This window comes from Oryctolagus cuniculus, chromosome 13 (assembly GCF_051225735.1).
Source record: "Oryctolagus cuniculus isolate XC-2025 breed Fujian yellow rabbit chromosome 13, ASM5122573v1, whole genome shotgun sequence".
In the NCBI taxonomy this organism is placed as follows: domain Eukaryota; kingdom Metazoa; phylum Chordata; class Mammalia; order Lagomorpha; family Leporidae; genus Oryctolagus; species Oryctolagus cuniculus.
This window is the reverse complement of record NC_142879.1, coordinates 10,021,953-10,039,941: the sequence shown is the minus strand read 5'-3', so window position 1 is coordinate 10,039,941 and position 17,989 is coordinate 10,021,953. Positions and strand designations below refer to the sequence as shown.

Here is a 17,989-nt window from a genome sequence, read left to right as displayed (position 1 = left end):
TAAAAGAAGCAGAAATCTGTTTAGAGTTATCTGGTGTGGGCTCCCAGGTGAAACACAGACGCTCAGAATTCAGCAGGATCCCAGCAATGTATTTACGAGTAGAAGATGTAAGGGAAAAAGACACTCTGAGCAGCAGACTAAACTCAGTCTAACAAGATCAGTCTTTTCCAGCAAAGGCTTCGTGGCCTCCATCTCTTCAACTTTTTCTGCTTCCAGACAAAGAAACTAAAACAATAAAACATTTTACCTGCTCTTATAACCTGATTCTGTGTGAAAATACCCAGAGGGAATTTCCATTCTTTGATGCCCTCAAACTCGCTGGTGCTGCTTCTGGAGCTCACTTCTCTGTCTCCTCCGTGTTCAGTTTCCCTCTCTGTGGCTGGCAGTATCAAGTTGTCCCTACTCCAGAGAGAAGGACAAAGGTCAGTGCTAAAATAGTTGAGACTGGGAGGGAGAGAAGTCGTAAAAGGTCTCAAGCCAACTTTAGCAGCTGTTTGTGCAAAGTCCAAGGAGAAAGCGAAGGAAAGCCAATAAGGAAGCTGATACAAATCTAATCCTAACATTTCACCTACCCCAGGAGCAACTAGAGTTGAGTACTAAAACGCAGGGACTCTGAAATCACATTTCTACTGGAAATGCAGAATAGAAGGGTAGCATTCCGAAGTATACAATGAAGAAAGCCTCATTGCGAGTTTCATTTGGAACGACAACATTGCGCTAACAAAATTTAAAATTTCACACCATAGAAAGGCTAATAAACGAGACTTCCTCCAAAGTTCTTTATGTCAGTGTCATGACATTGTGTCATGAATTCAAAAATAAAGCTGCATTGACCTTACCAATGATATGCACATCCCTCCTGGTAAAACACCAGCAAAAAATAAATAAAAAACAAAACAAAAAAAAAAAAACACTGGTCTGCCTAAAATACCTCCCGCCAGCTCTCAAACCCACATCACTGAAACCCACATCACTGAAACTGATCTTCGTCACAGCTCCTATGCCAAGTCCCAGCACTGACGCTTCGCTTATAAAACTGCAACGTGAGACGGCCCTCCTTACTGCAGGTTTCCCAGAGCTAAATTGCAATTAGAGACGCGGGTTTCCAGAATCAGAATGCATCAGTACAATAGAAACTATTCTTATAACTTGATTGGAAATGGAGTGATAGTGAAGGAGGACATAAAAGGATTAAATAAAACAACACCTCATGGGAAAAGATCACATATCTTCGTAAAGTGCATTTACACTTAACAGTTATATCTCTATTTCCACTTTAAAGTTTGTATTTTCTCCACACAACCTTTTGCAAGTTTCCCCCAGTTTCTTCTCATCCCCAGACGCAGCTAGAAAATCAGCCGTTTTCTTTTAGTAAATTTTTATCCTGAGGTAAACATCACTGCACATCCCATTTTCCAGCTTCCACTACTGAGATTAGGATGTCCCTTCATGTACTTCGGAGCAGGATATCCCAGCTCATGACAGCATGAAGCTTTGCTCTTATAAAACACCCTACTAGGCCAGTGCCGCGGCTCACTAGGCTAATCCTCCACCTTGCGGCGCCGGCACACCGGGTTCTAGTCCCGGTCAGGGTACTGGAGTCTTTTGCGGTTGCCCCTCTTCCAGTCCAGCTCTCTGCTGTGGCCAGGGAGTGCAGTGGAGGATGGCCCAAGTGCTTGGGCCCTGCACCCCAGGGGAGACCAGGAGAAGCACCTGGCTCCTGCCTTCGGATCAGCATGGTGCGCCGGCCGCAGCGTGCCAGCTGTGGTGGTCATTGGAGGGTGAACCAACGGCAAAGGAAGACCTTTCTCTCTGTCTCTCTCTCTCACTGTCCACTCTGCCTGTCAAAAAAAAAAAAAATCCTACTAAACGCTGCTATGGGAAAGGCAGTACAGTGCATACCTAATTGTAACAAAGAACAGGGAAGTGACAATTTTGAAAGGCTATTAATGTGTTACTTCATAATATTAACATACTTAACAAAAAATGAAGATACTCAATAATCAACTCTCCCTAACATATAAGACTTGAAAATTATGTTTCTACTGTACTTTTTTCATTGAAAAGGCATGAAATTCTGTAAATGAAAACAAGCTTTTAAATCTCTCTACCTTCAAGCAGAATTATCTGATTATAAGCATTATTTCATACTTTATTTTACTTCAAATTATGTTATTTCAAAATTGTTATCACTTCTCCCTAGGGAAAAAATCATAAAATCAATAGCAACTATAAAGGAAAACAAATGGGACCGGTGTTGTGGTAGAATGGGTAAAGTTGAAGCCTGTGGCATAGGCATCTCATATAGGCACAGGTTCGAGTCCCAGCTGTTCCACTTCCAATCCAACTCCCTGCTAATGTGCCAGGGAAAGCAGCAGAAGATGGCCCAAGTGCTTGGGCCCCTGCACCCACATAGGAGATCCACAGAAGATTCTGGATTCTGCCTGGCTCAGCCCTAGCTGTTGCAGCCATTTGGGGAGTAAACCAGTGGACGGAAGTCTGATTCTCTCTCTCCCCCCACCCCACCTTTCAAATACTGGCATTAACCTTTTATGTCATCGCATCAGAATTTTTTTTTATGTATAAGTTGGCTCAGGTCATTTTCCTTAAAAAAAAAAAAAAAAAAAAAAACAAACACACACAGCTTAGCTGATCCTAGATTGAACATATAGGTGACATATCATCACTGTCACCTGATCTCCCAGAAAGCACCCGTGCATCCATTGTTTCCCAGAGTGCTTCTCTGAGTTAGAATTCAAGGGAAATCAAATTAAATGAGTTGGGGCCAGCGCCGTGGCTCACTTGGTTCATCCTCCACCTGTGGCGCCGGCATCCCTTGCGGGCATTGGGTTCTAGTCCCAGTTGCTCCTCTTCCAGTCCAGCTCTCTGCTGTGGCCAGGGAGTGCAGTGGAGGATGGCCCAAGTGCTTGGGCCCTGTACCCACATGGGAGACGAGAAGGAAGCACCTGGCTCCTGGCTTCAGATCGGCGCAGCTCTGGCCGTAGTGGCCATTTGGGGGTTGAACCAATGGAAGGAAGACCTTTCTCTCTCTCTCTCTCTCGCTGTCTGACTCTGTCTATCAAATAAATTTAAAAAAAAAAATTTTTTTTAAAAGCAAATGAGTTTAGGATTTAAGCCTCCCCCTCCGGCTGACCTGATTCTGAACTTCCCCCTGCCCAAGCAGTAAACCAAGGTCTTGCATTTTTCAATGCTAACATTTAATGGATATTGAAATAACTGACCCCAAAATACTGATAACTCAGGACAAAGTTCAGTATTGGAAAACACCATTTAAAGACTACCCCAAGGGGCTGGCGTTGTGGCAGAGCAGGTAAAACTGCTGCCTGCCATGCCAGCATCCCAAATGGGCATCCTTTGTGTCCCAACTTCTCCACTGCTCACCCAGCTCCCTGCTAATGGCCTGGGAAAAGCAGCAGAGTACGGTCCAAGTGTTTGAGCCCCTTCCACCCACATGGGAGACCCGGATGAAGCTCCTGGCTTCAGCCTAGCCCAGACCCGGCCATTGCAGCATTCTGAGGAGTGAACAAGCAGATGGAAGATCTTTCTCTCACTGTCTCTCCCTCTCTCTCTCTGTAATTCTGACTTTCAAATAAATAAATCTTTAAAATAAAATAAAAAAGACCACCCAAAACTGAAGTTTTCATTAAATCCAAGTTTCAAGTTTTCTTTTTAATATTTCCCTTTTTCTTAATTATCCTATTCATTTATCAAGATATTTAGGCGGTCAATGACTACTATATGAAGATACTTAAAAAAGTTCATGGAAAATTGAATCAAAAGTTTATGGATTAGAAGAATCAACATCATCAAAATGTCTATGCTACTGAAAACAATTTACAGATTCAGTGAGATACCAATCAAAATGCCAAAAACATTCTTCTAGATCTAGAAAAATAATGCCAAATTCATATGGAAACACAAGAGACCCCACATATCTAATGCAGTCATAAAATAAAAACAAAGCCAGGGACATCACAACACCAGAGTTCAAGACATACTACAGGGCAGTTATTATCAAAACAGCATGGCACTGGCATAAAAAAAGATGGATAAACCAATGAAATAGAATAGAAACTCCAGAAATCAGGGTCAGTGCTGCGGTATAGTGGGTAAAGCCATCCTATATGGGTGCCAGTTCAAGTCTCAGCAACTCCATTTCCAATCCAGCTCTCTGCTATGACCTGGGAAAGCAGCACAGGTGGCCCAATTGCTTGGGCCCCTGCACCCACATGGGAGACCTGGAAGGAGCTCCTGGCTCCATGGCATCAGGTTGGCACAGATCTGGCCATTGTGGCCATCTGGGGAGTGAGCCAGTGGATGGAAGACACCTCTCCCTCCCTCCCTCTCCATCCCTCTCTCTCTGCCTCTTCCTCTCTGTAACTCTGACTTCCAACTAAATAAATAAATAAATCTTTTTAAAAAATAAGATAAAATGGGGGCCATCACTGTGGCATAGTGGGTAAAGCCACCATCTGCAGTGCCAGCATCCCATATGGGCACTGGTTTGAGACCCAGCTATTCCACTTCCAATCCAGCTCTCTGCTATGGCCTGGGAAAGCAGTAGAAGATGGCAAAAGTCCTTGAGCCCCTGCACCCACGTGGGAGACCAGGAAGAAGCTCCTGGCTCCTGGCTTCGGAATGGCACAGCTCCGGCTGTTGCAGCCAATTGGGAAGTAATCCAGTGGGTGGAAAACCTCTCTCTCTCTCTCTCTCTCTCTCTCTCTCTCTCTCTGTGCCTCTCCTTCTCTTTCTGTGTAACTCTGACTTTCAAATAAATCCTTTAAAAAAAAATAAAGTGGAGGCCAGCACTGCGGCTCACTAGGCTAATCCTCTGTCTGCGGCACTGGCACCTGGGTTCTAGTCCCGGTTGGAGCACCGGTTCTGTCCCTGTTGCTCCTCTTCCAGTCCAGCTCTCTGCTGTGGCCTGGGAAGGCAGTGGAGGATAGCCCAGGTCCTTGGGCCCTGCACCCACATGGGAGACCAGGAGGAAGCACCTGGCTCCTGGCTTCGGATTGGCACAGCACACTGGCCATAGCAGCCATTTGGGGGGTGAACTAACAAAAGGAAGGAAGACCTTTCTCTCTGTCTCTCTCTCTCACTGTCTAACTTTTCCTGTCAAAAAAAAAAAAAAAACTAAAATAAATAAATAAATAAAGTGGAGATCTACTTGGTATTCAATATATGGTCATTGAGCATTTATTATTTAAAAAAGAAAGAAAGAAAAGAAAAAAAAGAAACTCCAGAAATCAACCGACACATCTACAACCAACTTACTTTTGACAAAGGAGCTAAAATCAACCCCTGGAGTAAGGACAGTCTCTTCAACAAAGGTGCTGGGAAAACTGGATCTCCCTGTGCAGAAGTATGAAACCAGACACCCTACCTTACACCTTACACAAAAATCCACTCAAAATGGATCAAAGACCTAAATCTATGACCCAATATCATCGGATTACCAGAGAACATTGGGGAAACTCAGTAAGACATTGGCATAGGCAAAGACTTCTTGAAAAAGGTCCCAGAAGTACAGACAATGAAAATTAAAATTGACAAATGGGATTACATCAAGCTGAGAAGATTCTACACTGCAAAAGAAACACTCGGCAAAATTAAGAGGCAACCAACAGAACGGGAGAAAGTACATGCAGACTATGCGGCTGATAAAGGTTTCACATCTAGAATCTATGAAGAGCTCGAGAAATTCAACAACAACCAAACAATCCGGTTAAGAAATGGACAGGTGCTGGTGCTGTGGCGCAGCAGGTTACCACCCTGGCCTGAAACGCCAGCATCCCATATGGCGCCTGTTCTAGTCCCAGCTGCTCCACTTCTGATCCAGCTCTCTGCTATGGTCTGGCATGGCAGTAGAAGATGGCCCTAGTCCTTGGGCCTCTGCACCCTTGTGGGAGACCCGGAAGAAACTCGTGGCTCCTGGCTTCGATTCAGCCCAGCTCTGGCCATTGCAGCCATCTGGGGAGGAAACCAGCAGATGGAAAACCTCTCTCTCTGTCTCTACCTCTCTCTGTAACTCTGTCTTTTAAATAAATAAAATAAATCTTTTTTTTTTCTGACAGGCAGAGTGGACAGTGAGAGAGAGAGAGAGACAGAGAGAAAGGTCTTCCTTTTGCCATTGGCTCACTCTCCAATGGCTGCCGCGGCTGGCGCACTGTGGCCAGCACATCACACTGATCCGAAAAAAAAAAAAAAAGAAAGAAAGAAAGGAAGGAAGGAAGGAAGAAAGGAAGGAAGGAAGGGAGGGAGGGAGGGAGGGAGGGAGGGAGGGAGGGAGGGACGGACAAAGGACTTGAACAGGCATTTTTTTCTTTTTTTTTTTTTTTCTGGCCTGAAGTGCTGGCATCCCACATGGGCGCCAGTTCTAGTCTTGGCTGCTCCTCTTCCAATCCAGCTCTCTGCTATTGCCTGGGAAAGCAGTACAAGATGGCCCAAGTCCTTGGGCCCCTGCACCCTTGTGGGAAGAATGGGAGGAAGCTCCTGGCTCCTGGCTTCAGATCAGCGCAGCTCTGGCCGTTGTGGCCGATTGGGGAGTGAGCCAGCAGATGGAAGACCCCCGCCCCGTCTCTCTCTGCCTCCCCTTCTCTCTGTATGTAACTCTGTCTTTCAAATAAATAAATAAATCTTTAAAAAATGAACATTCTAGAACAGAAAATTGTAATCACAAAATAAAAGTTTAACTTGGTGAATATAAAGACAGACTAGAGGAAAAATATGACTGAAGTTGAAGCCATATAAACAGAAAGCCATCCCGAAGTAAAGATAAGAAATGAGCAGAGCTCGGTGACGCATGGGGCAGTATCAGGCAGCATAACCACAGCCGCTGAAGTCCTCAAATGATGGGAGAGAGAAAATGGGTGGGGAAACTACCTGAAATAATGGCTGAAACCTTCCTGTATTTTGTAAAAATAATTAACTTACAAATCCCAGAAACTCAGATAACTATTCATCCATGTGAAAGAATGGACAACACTCAAAAGCATCCTGTTGGTCTTCAGAAGCCCAAGGTAGCAGGGTACACTCTATGAGTCCATAGAAAGTTCTAGAATGACAAAACTCACATGCAGTGGTGAACAGCAGGCCAATGCTTGCCTGTAAGGAGCGGGAAGAACAGAGTAGGAATGAAGGGATTTGGGGGCTGATGAAAATGTTCTGTATCTTCATTGCAATTGTTACACAAGAATAGATATCTACCAAAACTCATTGAGTGATACACACTCATGTACTTAGTATCTGCACGCTTCACCAAATAAAAATTTTACCCCAATCAAAAACAGAATATGAAGAAGGAAACCGTTCATGTCAAATCCAATTCTATGCTAAGAACAAGAATATAGGCCACCTGGACCAGAGACAGCAGACTGGAAATTTTGCTTTTGCTGCAAGCTGCCTCCTGATGAGCAGATTTCCTGTTTTGGACCTGGTGTCTTTCGTCATGGTAACACGATAGTTTCTACCAACAAGTTCCTTGGATAGTGAAGCGTGTCATTTCAAACGTCACCGAAATCACTCACACGCTAAGAATTCCGCGCTCTGTCTCCTCATAATACATTTTTTTAATTTATTTATTTGAAGGGCAGAGTTAGAGAGAGGCAGAGGCAAAGAGAGAGAGTGAGAGAGCAAGAGAGAGAGAGAGAGAGAGAGAGAGGTCTTCCATCTGCTGTTTCACTCCCCAGATGGCTACAACAGCTGGAGCTGTGCTGATCTGAGGCCAGGAGCCAGGAGTTTCTTCGGATCTCCCATGTGGGTGCAGGGGCCTAAGGACTTGGGCCATCTTCCACTGCTTTCCCAGACCATAGCAAAGCTGGACTGCAAGTGGAGCAGTCAGGATTAGAATCGGTGCCCATAAGGGATACTGGCACTGAAGGCTGCGGCTTTACTTGCTATGCCACAGCGCCAGCCCCCTCCTCATAACACATTTAAAAACCCGGAATGGTGGGCCAACACCTGCTGTCTTAACACAGCGGGGTGGCATCTCAAGCAGAAACAAAGCTGCTTCCCTCTGAGCATTGGCACTCGATATGCCCTGGATCACTGCATCTCCCTCTCCCAACTGTTCTTGCCCTGTGAGTAACCTCTGATGAACAAGTGTCTCTCAGTAACGCTGACCAACTGGAAACGGAGTAAAATGTCTTCTCAAAATAGAGAACAGAGCCATATTCTAAAAATTGCACACAGCTGGCATAGCACATGCAGATTCTTAACAACTGCTTTCTCCAAATGTCCAGCAGGCATTCCAGCAGGGTGAAGCACAGTCAAGCAAAAGAAGTTCACAGTATCTCATGGTAGTGGGTGCCCCTGCGGCTTCTCACAGTGACCCAGGGAACTCTGTGTGCCTATCGTCTCCTCATTTGCCACAATCAAGAACATTCCTAATTTCAAGTTGTGGACGAGAGCACCCACGTGTAGTGAAGACCTGTTTAACAGGTAAAGATGAGACCTGGCTACTTCCCCCAGCTGGCAGAGTGAGGGCCAGCTGAACACCCGTGAGGATCTGTTAGCTGGAAGACATTGCCTGCGCCATCCAATCACTACGGAATTACTCTGATTCCTGTCCAGAGGGTCTCTCTCAGAACCCTACTGTACAAGAGCAAGAGAGCTAGACACAAAGGAAGAGGGGGCACGGCGTGTGCACTGAGGGGTATCACCTTCAACACCCGAAGCTGAGCTGCACCAACTGGAGTGGGATCCCTGTTCTGCCTCAGTTTCAGCCAGGAACCTTGGGCCAGGTACAGATTCAATGCAGGCAGGTGCAGAAGACATGAGCTTGCATGATCAGAACTGCAAGGATTCATTTTCTAGATATCTGCATCATCTTCATGTTTCTAAATGAAGATCTAAAGTGTTTATCTAAAAGGCAAGCGGATATGAGAAAGCCTTAAATTTTTGTGTCTCTATATTTTCTCATACATCTATTATAGAATTTCCTATATTATACTTTCATATATCAGCACAAACTCAAGTCACAGAATGTCAAGCAGAATTATCTTGTCTGGAGTTGAGGCTAATGCCCAAAGCAGAGAACAAGATACACCAAGTACCTCACATTCTCAACAGAGCTGGACCCAGTGGACAAGCTCCTTACATCCCCAGGGGATTACTGAGCAGCATCAGGTCAGAACAGTCCAAACCAAAAACACCCTGAAACCAAAGATAGACAAGGAAGCCTAGGGAGAAATGAGTCATCCGCCTTGCAGGGCGTGCAGTGCCTGATGTGAAAGGCTAATATTACTTCCTCTCTGCCCTACTGGATACCAATGGGGAGAAGTCGGTGCTGGCTGAGTGAGAAAGAGAATGGGAGGGGAGTATCAGCAACCAAGAAATGAATGGCCTTGTGTGCCCAGGCAAGGCAACAGGATGCCTCTGAAGGATTCTTTTTTTTTTTTAAGATTTACTTATTTATTTGAAAAGCAGCAGAAGATGGCTCAAGTTCTGGGGCTCCTGCCACCCACATCAGATACCATAATCGAGTTCTAGGCTCCTGGCTTTAACCTGAACCAGCCCCAGGCCAGCCATTGCAGCCATTTGGAGAATGACTCAGCAGATGGAAGTGTGTGTGTGTGTGTCTCTCTCTCTCTCTTTATCTCTCTCTCTCTCCCCTCCTCCCATTCTGCCTTTCAAATAAATAAGTAAATCTTTCTTAGAAAAAGATCACTCTCAGGAAAAACAATACATTGTATTTATAGAAAAAGGATAAAAACCACAAGATCACCTCAATGAATTTAGAAGAAGAATTTGAGAAAATCCAACACATTTCTAGGGTTTAAGAAACAACATACTTGGTGCTGGCATCATGGTATAGTGGGTAAGGCCACCCCACCACCTGAGACCCCGTCATCCTAATATGGGCGCCAGTTTGTGTCTCGGCTGCTTCTCTGTGATCCAGCTCCCTGCTAATGGCCTGAGAAAAGCAACGGAAGATGGCCCAAGTGTTTGTACCCCTGCCACCCATGTGGGAGACCCAGAAGAAGATCCTGGCTCCCAGCTTTGGCCTGGCTCAGCCTTGCTCTTTGTAGAGCTCACGGGGGAGTGAGCCAGCAGACAGAAGATCTTTCTGTCATATTCTCATTCTCTCTCTCTCTCTCTCTCCCCTGTAACTCTGACTTTCAAATAAATAAGTAAATATTTTAAAAAAATACTCAACAAACTAGGAATAGAAGAAAATCATCTCACACTGATGGATTATTCAAAAAGTTCATGGAAATGCATATTATGAAAAACTATACATGAACTTCCAAAAAATGACACCCGAATCAATAATGCTAACTTGTTATAAGACATCTGAACAAAATCTAGTTTGAGGCACTACACATAGAAGACATCAGTGTGAGGACAGCCCCTCTCAGAGCAACATGGATTCAGCTCGCGTTGAAGTCAGAACAAACATCAGATTCAGGTAAAGCTCAGAAGACGGACACTGAAATAGCTGTTGCTTTACAAAAAAGTTTATAAAGACAAAGTCCCCAACAAATCATCAACTTACAAATGGATGATTCATTTTCATTTTTAGTATTCTTTACTTGAAAGGTAGAGAGACAAAGCGACAGAGAGAGATTCACACTTGCTGGTTCAATTCCCAATGCATGCAACATCCATGGGTGGGCCAGGTCAAGACAAGGAGCCAGGAACTCAGTCCAAGGCTCCCATGTGTGTGGCAGGGATCCAGCGATTCAAACCATCACCTGGTCCCTCCCAGAGTGCACATTAGCAGAAAGCTGGAATTGAGAGCAGAGCAGGCACTCAAACCCAGGCACGCTGTATGTGATGTAAGCATCCCCAGTGCTTACTGCCTGCTGCAAACAGCTCATTTTAAGAAGGGACAAGATCTTGACGATGAAGCCTGTAGCAGCAAATCATCCACATCCACTATGAGAAAATCAATCTTGTTCATCCCCTAATTGAAAAAGACCAATTATTAACAACAGAAACCATAGCCAAGACCACAGACATCTCACCTGGTTGAGCTTACACAATTCTGGTTGCAAAATTAAAGTAGAGCAAACTTTTTGATGGATGGGTGCCAAAACCATAGCAACTCCGATCAGCTGTAGACAAGAGCAGAGCTTTCAATGGAAACTGTAAACAAGTGAATCAATATCCTGAAGTAGTTTTTACAAGAATAGCAACAGGAGAGGAAACATCTCCCAAAGACCAAGCACAATCAAAGCACTGGTTACCAGCAGTGGTCTGGTCCAGTCAAAGCAAAGGTGGACGGTCAAGAGAAAAATGTCGTGGCAACCATCTTTATGGAGGCTCAAGGCGTTTTGCTTGTGGATCTTTTGGAGAGCCAAAGAATCATCCCATCTGCTTATTCAGGGAATGTTTTGGGGAAATTGGCTACAGCCTTAGCAGAAAAATACCTGAGAAACCTTTACCAGGCAGTCCATCTCCACTGTGAAAATTTTCCTGCTCATTCCTCCCATCAAACAAGAGCAATTTTATGAGTGTTGATGGGAAATCATTAGGCATTCGCCCTACTGTCCTGATCCGACCCTTGCTGAAACCCTTTTGGTTTCATAATCTTAAAAAATCTTTAAAGGACACCCATTTTACTTCAGTTAATAATGTAAAAAAGATTATATTGACATGATTAAATTCCCAAGACCCCCAGTTCTTTGGTGACAGATTAAATGGCTGATACCATCACTTACAGAGCGTCGTAAAGGGCAGGTGTTTGACCCAGAGGTTAACATGCCAGTGATAACTCCCCCTTCCCACATGGAGTGCTTGCTTCCAACTCCCAACTCCAGCTTCTCATTAAGGCAGACCCTGGGAAGGAGTAGTGATGACTCAAGTAGTTGGGTCCCTGCCACCCACATGGGAGATCTGAATTAAGTTCCTGGTTCCTAGCTTCAGCCCCCTCAGCCATCACTATGGTTAACCTATCTCTCCTCTCCTCTGCTCTCCTCTTCTCTTCTTCCTCTTTTTATTTGCCTTTCAAATAAACAAAAAAAAAGTTGTTTTTTGAACTTGATGGAGATAACATTAGGAAACAAATTTTATAATTTCTTTTTTGATCTTTTAATTTCATTTTTCATAAGCATTCTGATATTTCCTTAAATAAATCAGCTATATCATACTTAATAATAAAAGACTGAAATTTTACCTCTAGGATCAGGAATAAGACAAAGATATCACAAACTTCTTACAACATTGTAATGGATATTCTATCTGTGGTAATTAGGCAAGAAAAACTTTAAAAGGCATTCATATTGGAAAGAAAGAAAAAAATCTCTGTTTTCAGATGATATAATCTTATATAGAGAAAATTACAAGGAATCCATACAAAAATTGAAGTTTTGGATTATTAGCCTTCGGGAAAAAGCAAGTCAAGAGATGATATCACATGACAGCCAGTCAGGGGGCTATTAACAAGAGGCAGTCAGTAACAGGTGTTGATGATGACATGTACAAAAAGGATCTTTATACATGTCTGCTGGGTATGAAAATTGGTAAAACAGCTTGGGAAAACATTTAGGTAGTTCCTCAAATAATGAAACAGAGTTATCATATGAGCCAGGAATTTCAATCCTAGTAAAGAATTAAACACATAGGTTCACACAAAAATTCATACAGTATGTTCACACTGTGCTGTGACAAAAGTGAAAACAACCCCAATGTTCATCACCTGATGAACAAATAGATAAATGTGGTCATAACAGAACTGTCTTCACTCTTAGAAAGGAAAGAAGCACAATTCATGCTACAAAATGGGTGAACCTTAAAAACACTACACTCAGTAAAAGAAGCTGGACCCAAAAAAGCAAGATTCTATTTATGAAAGATCAGATTATGCAAATCCACAAAGACAGAAAGGAGATAAGAATATGGTGTGACTGCTAATGAGTATGGCGTTTCCTTTTAGGGCGGTGAAAATGTTCTGTAACCAGAGAGTGGTGATGGTTGCACAATTTTCTGATAACTTTTGCAATAAATAAAGTGTGAGCTGCATTGCACCCTTTAATCACGTGACTTTTATGATATAGGAACTGTATCTCAATTTTCAAAAAAATAATTGGATGCTATAAAATGTGAAAGCTAGCCATTGTCAATGCCCTTTAGCCGAAGACTCCCAGGAGCACACCTGCAGTTGGACAAACTGCATTGTGAATCATTGCAGCAGAGGAAGGCACAGCCCATGGGAATTCATGGGACCCCTCTTTAAGAAGGCTTCAAGTGGCCGGCGCCGTGGTTCAATAGGCTAATCCTCCGCCTTGCAGCGCCGGCACACCGAGTTCTAGTCCCGGTTGGGGCACCAGATTCTGTCCCAGTTGCTCCTCTTCCAGGTCAGCTCTCTGCTGTGGCCAGGGAGTGCAGTGGAGGATGGCCCAAGTGCTTGGGCCCTGCACCCCATGGGAGACCAGGAGAAGTACCTGGCTCCTGCCTTCGGATCAGCACAGTGCGTTGGCTGCAGCATTCCAGTCGCAGCAGCCATTGGAGGGTGAACCAACGGCAAAGGAAGACCTTTCTCTCTGTCTCTCTCTCTCACTGTCCACTCTGCCTGTCAAAAAAAAAAAAAAAAAGGCTTCAGAAGGACTTAGCAGATTCAAGTTGACATCCGGTGGCTTGAGGGAGAGCCTAAGGTTGCCAGACTTTGCTCTGGATTGGATGTTATCAGCGAACAACTGGATATTTCAACAAATTTTATCTGGTAGGGGAGGAAAATTAGTGAGGCTAAAGATGTACTTGGCTTGAGAAAAAAAAGAAAGAAAAAGCTACAGGTACCCCTCTATTTTTGCCAGGACCGAAGGCTGCGTGGTCATTGTTGTAACCTAGGTAATGTTCAAGTGCCGTCTGTGTTCAGCCTGTGATTACAGAGTGGCCCTGCTCTTGCCATGGCCCATCCTGTCCCAGTGTGGCCTGGAACAGTTTTGGGGTTCAGTAACCGGAACGCAATAGAAGGCATCACAAAGATACCATGTGGCTATGAACGCTTGACCAGCGTAGGGGCGTGCCAATGCCTAGATGACACACAGGACGTGTCCTTCACGTCCGAAAACTGGAAGATGTCAGATGGCTGAAGAAAACAAAAACATGCTGGATAACAGCCACGACCACTGCGTTTTTTCCATTAAGAAACTAAGTCTAGAAAGTGATTCCCTGACTTGGCAGAAACGCACTTTCATCTGCTTTCTGCCACCACATCAGCAGTGGCACAAACAGCACAAACGCGTCCTGTTACAGCTGTCCCCGACGGGGTCTCCCTGGGCTGGACTCAGGATGGCAGCTGGCCTGCGCCCCTGGAGGCTCTGGAGGAGCTGTCCCTCCACTGGTGCTTGAGGCCACCACATTCCTTGCTCCTGGTCATTCCTCCATCTTCCAAGCCAGCGAGAGAGGTTGAGCCGCTGCAGGCCTGCCTGGTCTCCTCTCCTCTCTCCTGCCCCCCTCTGAGCCTCCAAGGGCTGTGGGGTCACAGAGCCCAGGCAGACAATCCAGCACCAACCCCCATCTCCAGATCACCTCGCCAGCAGCCTTAACTCTCCGGGGCCAGGTGACCCACCACAGTCACAGGCTCCAGGGTGAGAACGCAGCCCTCTCAGCCGGGTTGGGCTACTCTGCAGGTGCCTCCAGCAAAGGTAGGAAGCTCTAGAGTTACAATCAGGACTTAGCTGAGAATGCCCGCTCTCGCTGCTTCAGTTCAACCCCGGAATACAAGTTTGCTAACTGTCGCCACAACACTCTATGGACTACACTCCTTTGCCATTGCCACTTTCTGAAACACAAGTAACAGCCCTAAGAAAGACAATCAGCACACAGGCTACACACAAACCTGCAAACACACAAGTCTGCCGTCCCACATAAGCCAGGGCCAGCAGGTGTTGTCTACACAGGCTGGGTGTTGTCTACACAGCACGACATTTCCCTGCACACATCAGGGTCACAGATGTTTAGATTGTGTAGGGTTGGCCCGTGGGGTGAATCCTGCTTGCCAGCCCTGATCTACAGTTAAACCACGGTCTAGAAAGACAAGGAGCAGCCGGCATCATGCTGCAGCCACTTAAGCCACCTCTTGGGATGCCTGCGTTCCCCTACCGCCACCACTCCGGGTCCCAGCCGCTCCATTTCCAATCCAGATTCCTGCTAATGCAACCGAAAGCAACAGAAGATGGCCCAAGTGCTTGGGCCCCTGCCACCCACGTGATAGACCTGGATGGAGTTCCAGCTTCCTGGCTTCAGTCTAGCCCAATTCAGGCCATTGTGGCCATTTGAGGAATGAAACAGCAGATGGAAGATTTCTGTCTTCATTGCTATCGCGCGCTCTCTCTCTGCCTTTCAAATAAATAAAAGAACCTTTTTTAAAAAGAATTACTATTTATAAACCTCCACAGGCCATGGAATAATTTCTTGATACAAAATCAGCAGTCCAGAACTAGTAGCACCATGTTCTTAAACTAACTTCTTTTATTCACAGAGATCAACATCTTTTACTTGGTGCTAAAGGATTATCGCCAGGGTAAAGATATTGCAGGACTAACTTATTAATGTAACCAGTACTTCAAATACATGATGCCATTTACAAAGAAAACAAATCGAAGAATTCAGGGACAGATAAACTATTTTCTTTCTTAAGATAATTGTTAAACCAGATTGGGGAATTAAATGTTTCTAATTTCTATATCATCAAAGCTTTTCTACACCATCTGAAAGTTTTCAAAAATAGAAATAATTTAAAGGAATAATAATAATAATAATGTAGAACCAAGTTCCCTTAAATCTGTACAAAAGATTTGCTTTCACTCTCTGTAATACTGCCTTTCAAATTAAAAAAAAAAGTATTTGTTTTCTAAGAATCCCGAACCTTGTTACATGAATTCATGAAACAGATTTTGTTTGCAATTTTGCAGTATAGTTTTAAATAATAACCACCACCAGGGCCGGCACTGTGGCATAGTAGGTAAAGCCACCACCTGCAGCACTGGCATCCCATATGGGCACTGGTTCAAATCCCGGCTGCTCCACTTCCCATCCAGCTCTTACTATGGCCTGAGAAAGCAGTAGAAGATGACTCAAGTCCTTGGGCCCCTGCACCCACATGGGGGATCCAGAAAAAGCTCCTGGCTCCTGGCTTCAGATCGGCGCAGTTCCGGCCTTTGCGGCCAACTGGGGAGTGAACCAGCGGATGGAAGACTCCCTCTCTCTGCATCTCCTTCTCTGTCTGTGTAACTCTGACTTTCAAATAAATAAATAAATCTTTAAATAATAAAAATGAAAACAACCACCTAAACATCTGCTTTTTTACTTTAAGATGAAATGGTTACTTACTACTGTTTTTAAAGGTTTATTGTTTGTTTCAGAGGCAGAGTTACAGAGAGAGAGAGGGAGACACGAGAGAGAGATCTTCCATCTCATCTGCCAGTTCATTACCCAAATGGCAGCAATGGCCAGGCTTGGGCTGGGCAAAGCCAGGAGTCAGGAGCTTCATCTGGGTCTCCTAGGCACTTGGGTCACCCACTACTTTTCCTAGGCCATTAGCAGGGAGCTGGATCTGGGACTTGAACCAGCACCCACACGGGATGCCAGCACTGCACCACAGCAGCGGCCTCTGTGACATGCTATAACCTCTGCTGTCATCAGCGGGGAGAACCTCACGGAGCACTTTGATGCACACGGAACATCACGTAACACTTCGGGGACAAAGAATCCATTTTTGAAATTACACAGGCGGAGCCCAAGAACCACCTTACATCAGTGTAAGAAATTCTCTAAACAGGGTTGGGAAAATTTAAAATTTTCTGTAGCTGAGTTTCCTGGACAGAACTGTCCAGCGTGGTAGGGAGTGTCTTCTGTGGTTTCTTCCCTGTCGTAAATCCTGGGAGACTGAACGTGAAGGGAGACTTGAAGCGGCCATCATGCACTCGGGCTCACCTGCTGCAGGTCAAAGTCCGTCTGTCCCTCCTGTTGCTGCCTGTGGTGTTTAGGAAAGATGTCAGCGTCCCTGGTGTGACCCATGAGGGCCGGCACGCGCTGCCTACTTCCTGTTTCCTGCTTCCTGCTCTTACCCCCTATGCCCGACCCCTACCCATGGATCGCTCTCACACCAACTTCCTGCCGGCCTTAAACAGGCCTCGCTCATTGGGATCCTGGGACTCTCACATTTGCTGCGATCCTTCTCCCTGAAATGGTCTTCCCAGAGACTCGTACATCATTGAGCCTCCGCTCAAGCACCACCCACAAACAGAGGCTCCTCCTGACCGCCCTGGCTAAGAGACCCCTTCCTTCCTTTTGTTTTCACAGCAACACTGAGCAGCCTCCTACTGAGGGCAGGGACAGGGAAGGGCCACACATCAGAACAGTTCCTGGAGCTGCCGCTGTGGCATAGGGGGTGAAGCCGCCGCCTGCGGTGCTGGCATCCCATATGGGCGGCGGTTTGAGACCCGGCTGCTTCACTTCTGATCCAGCTCTCTGCTATGGCCTGGGAAAGCAGTGGAGGGTGGCCCAAGTCCTTGGGCCCCTGCACCTGCATGGGAGACCAGGAGAAGCTCCTGGCTCCTGGCTTTGGATCAGCTCAGCTCTGGCCAATGCGGCCAACTGGGGAGTGAACCAGTGGATGGAAGACCTCTCTCTCTCTCTCTCTCTCTCTCTCTCTGTAACTCTGACTTTCAAATAAATTAATTAATTAAAAAAAAAAAAACAGTTCTTGGTACTCAGGGTTCTCAATAAATTTTGTGGAAGTGCTTGAAGTAAGTGCCCTATCAACAGAATAATTAAAAACAAAAACAATCAAACAACACAATCGAAGTGTCTGCAAAGGTCAGCCCCTTGTAATGCCACCTCCCTAATCCCTAATTCCTAAATCTCTGAGGCCACATCCACCTCAGCAAAGGTGACCCCCGCGACCCCTGGGAAATGGCCAGTGCCCTTTTACTGTGAGATATTTGAACTCTGACATCATTGGAACGCCATCTCCAAGAAGTGAATGTGAATTAAACAGTGGAAGACAAAGAAAGCCGTGATG

General features: G+C 45.3%; 1 long non-coding RNA gene across 1 annotated transcript in view; it reads right to left on the bottom strand.

Moving 5' to 3' along the window:
* Positions 1-17,204, bottom strand: part of LOC138844856 (uncharacterized) — a 93,815-nt gene extending 76,611 nt beyond the window's left edge. Inside the window, exon 1 of the long non-coding RNA XR_016219484.1 lies at positions 16,900-17,204. This is a non-coding gene — a long non-coding RNA (uncharacterized LOC138844856). The remainder of the gene's footprint in view (positions 1-16,899) is intronic.
* Positions 17,205-17,989: the final 785 nt, after the last annotated feature.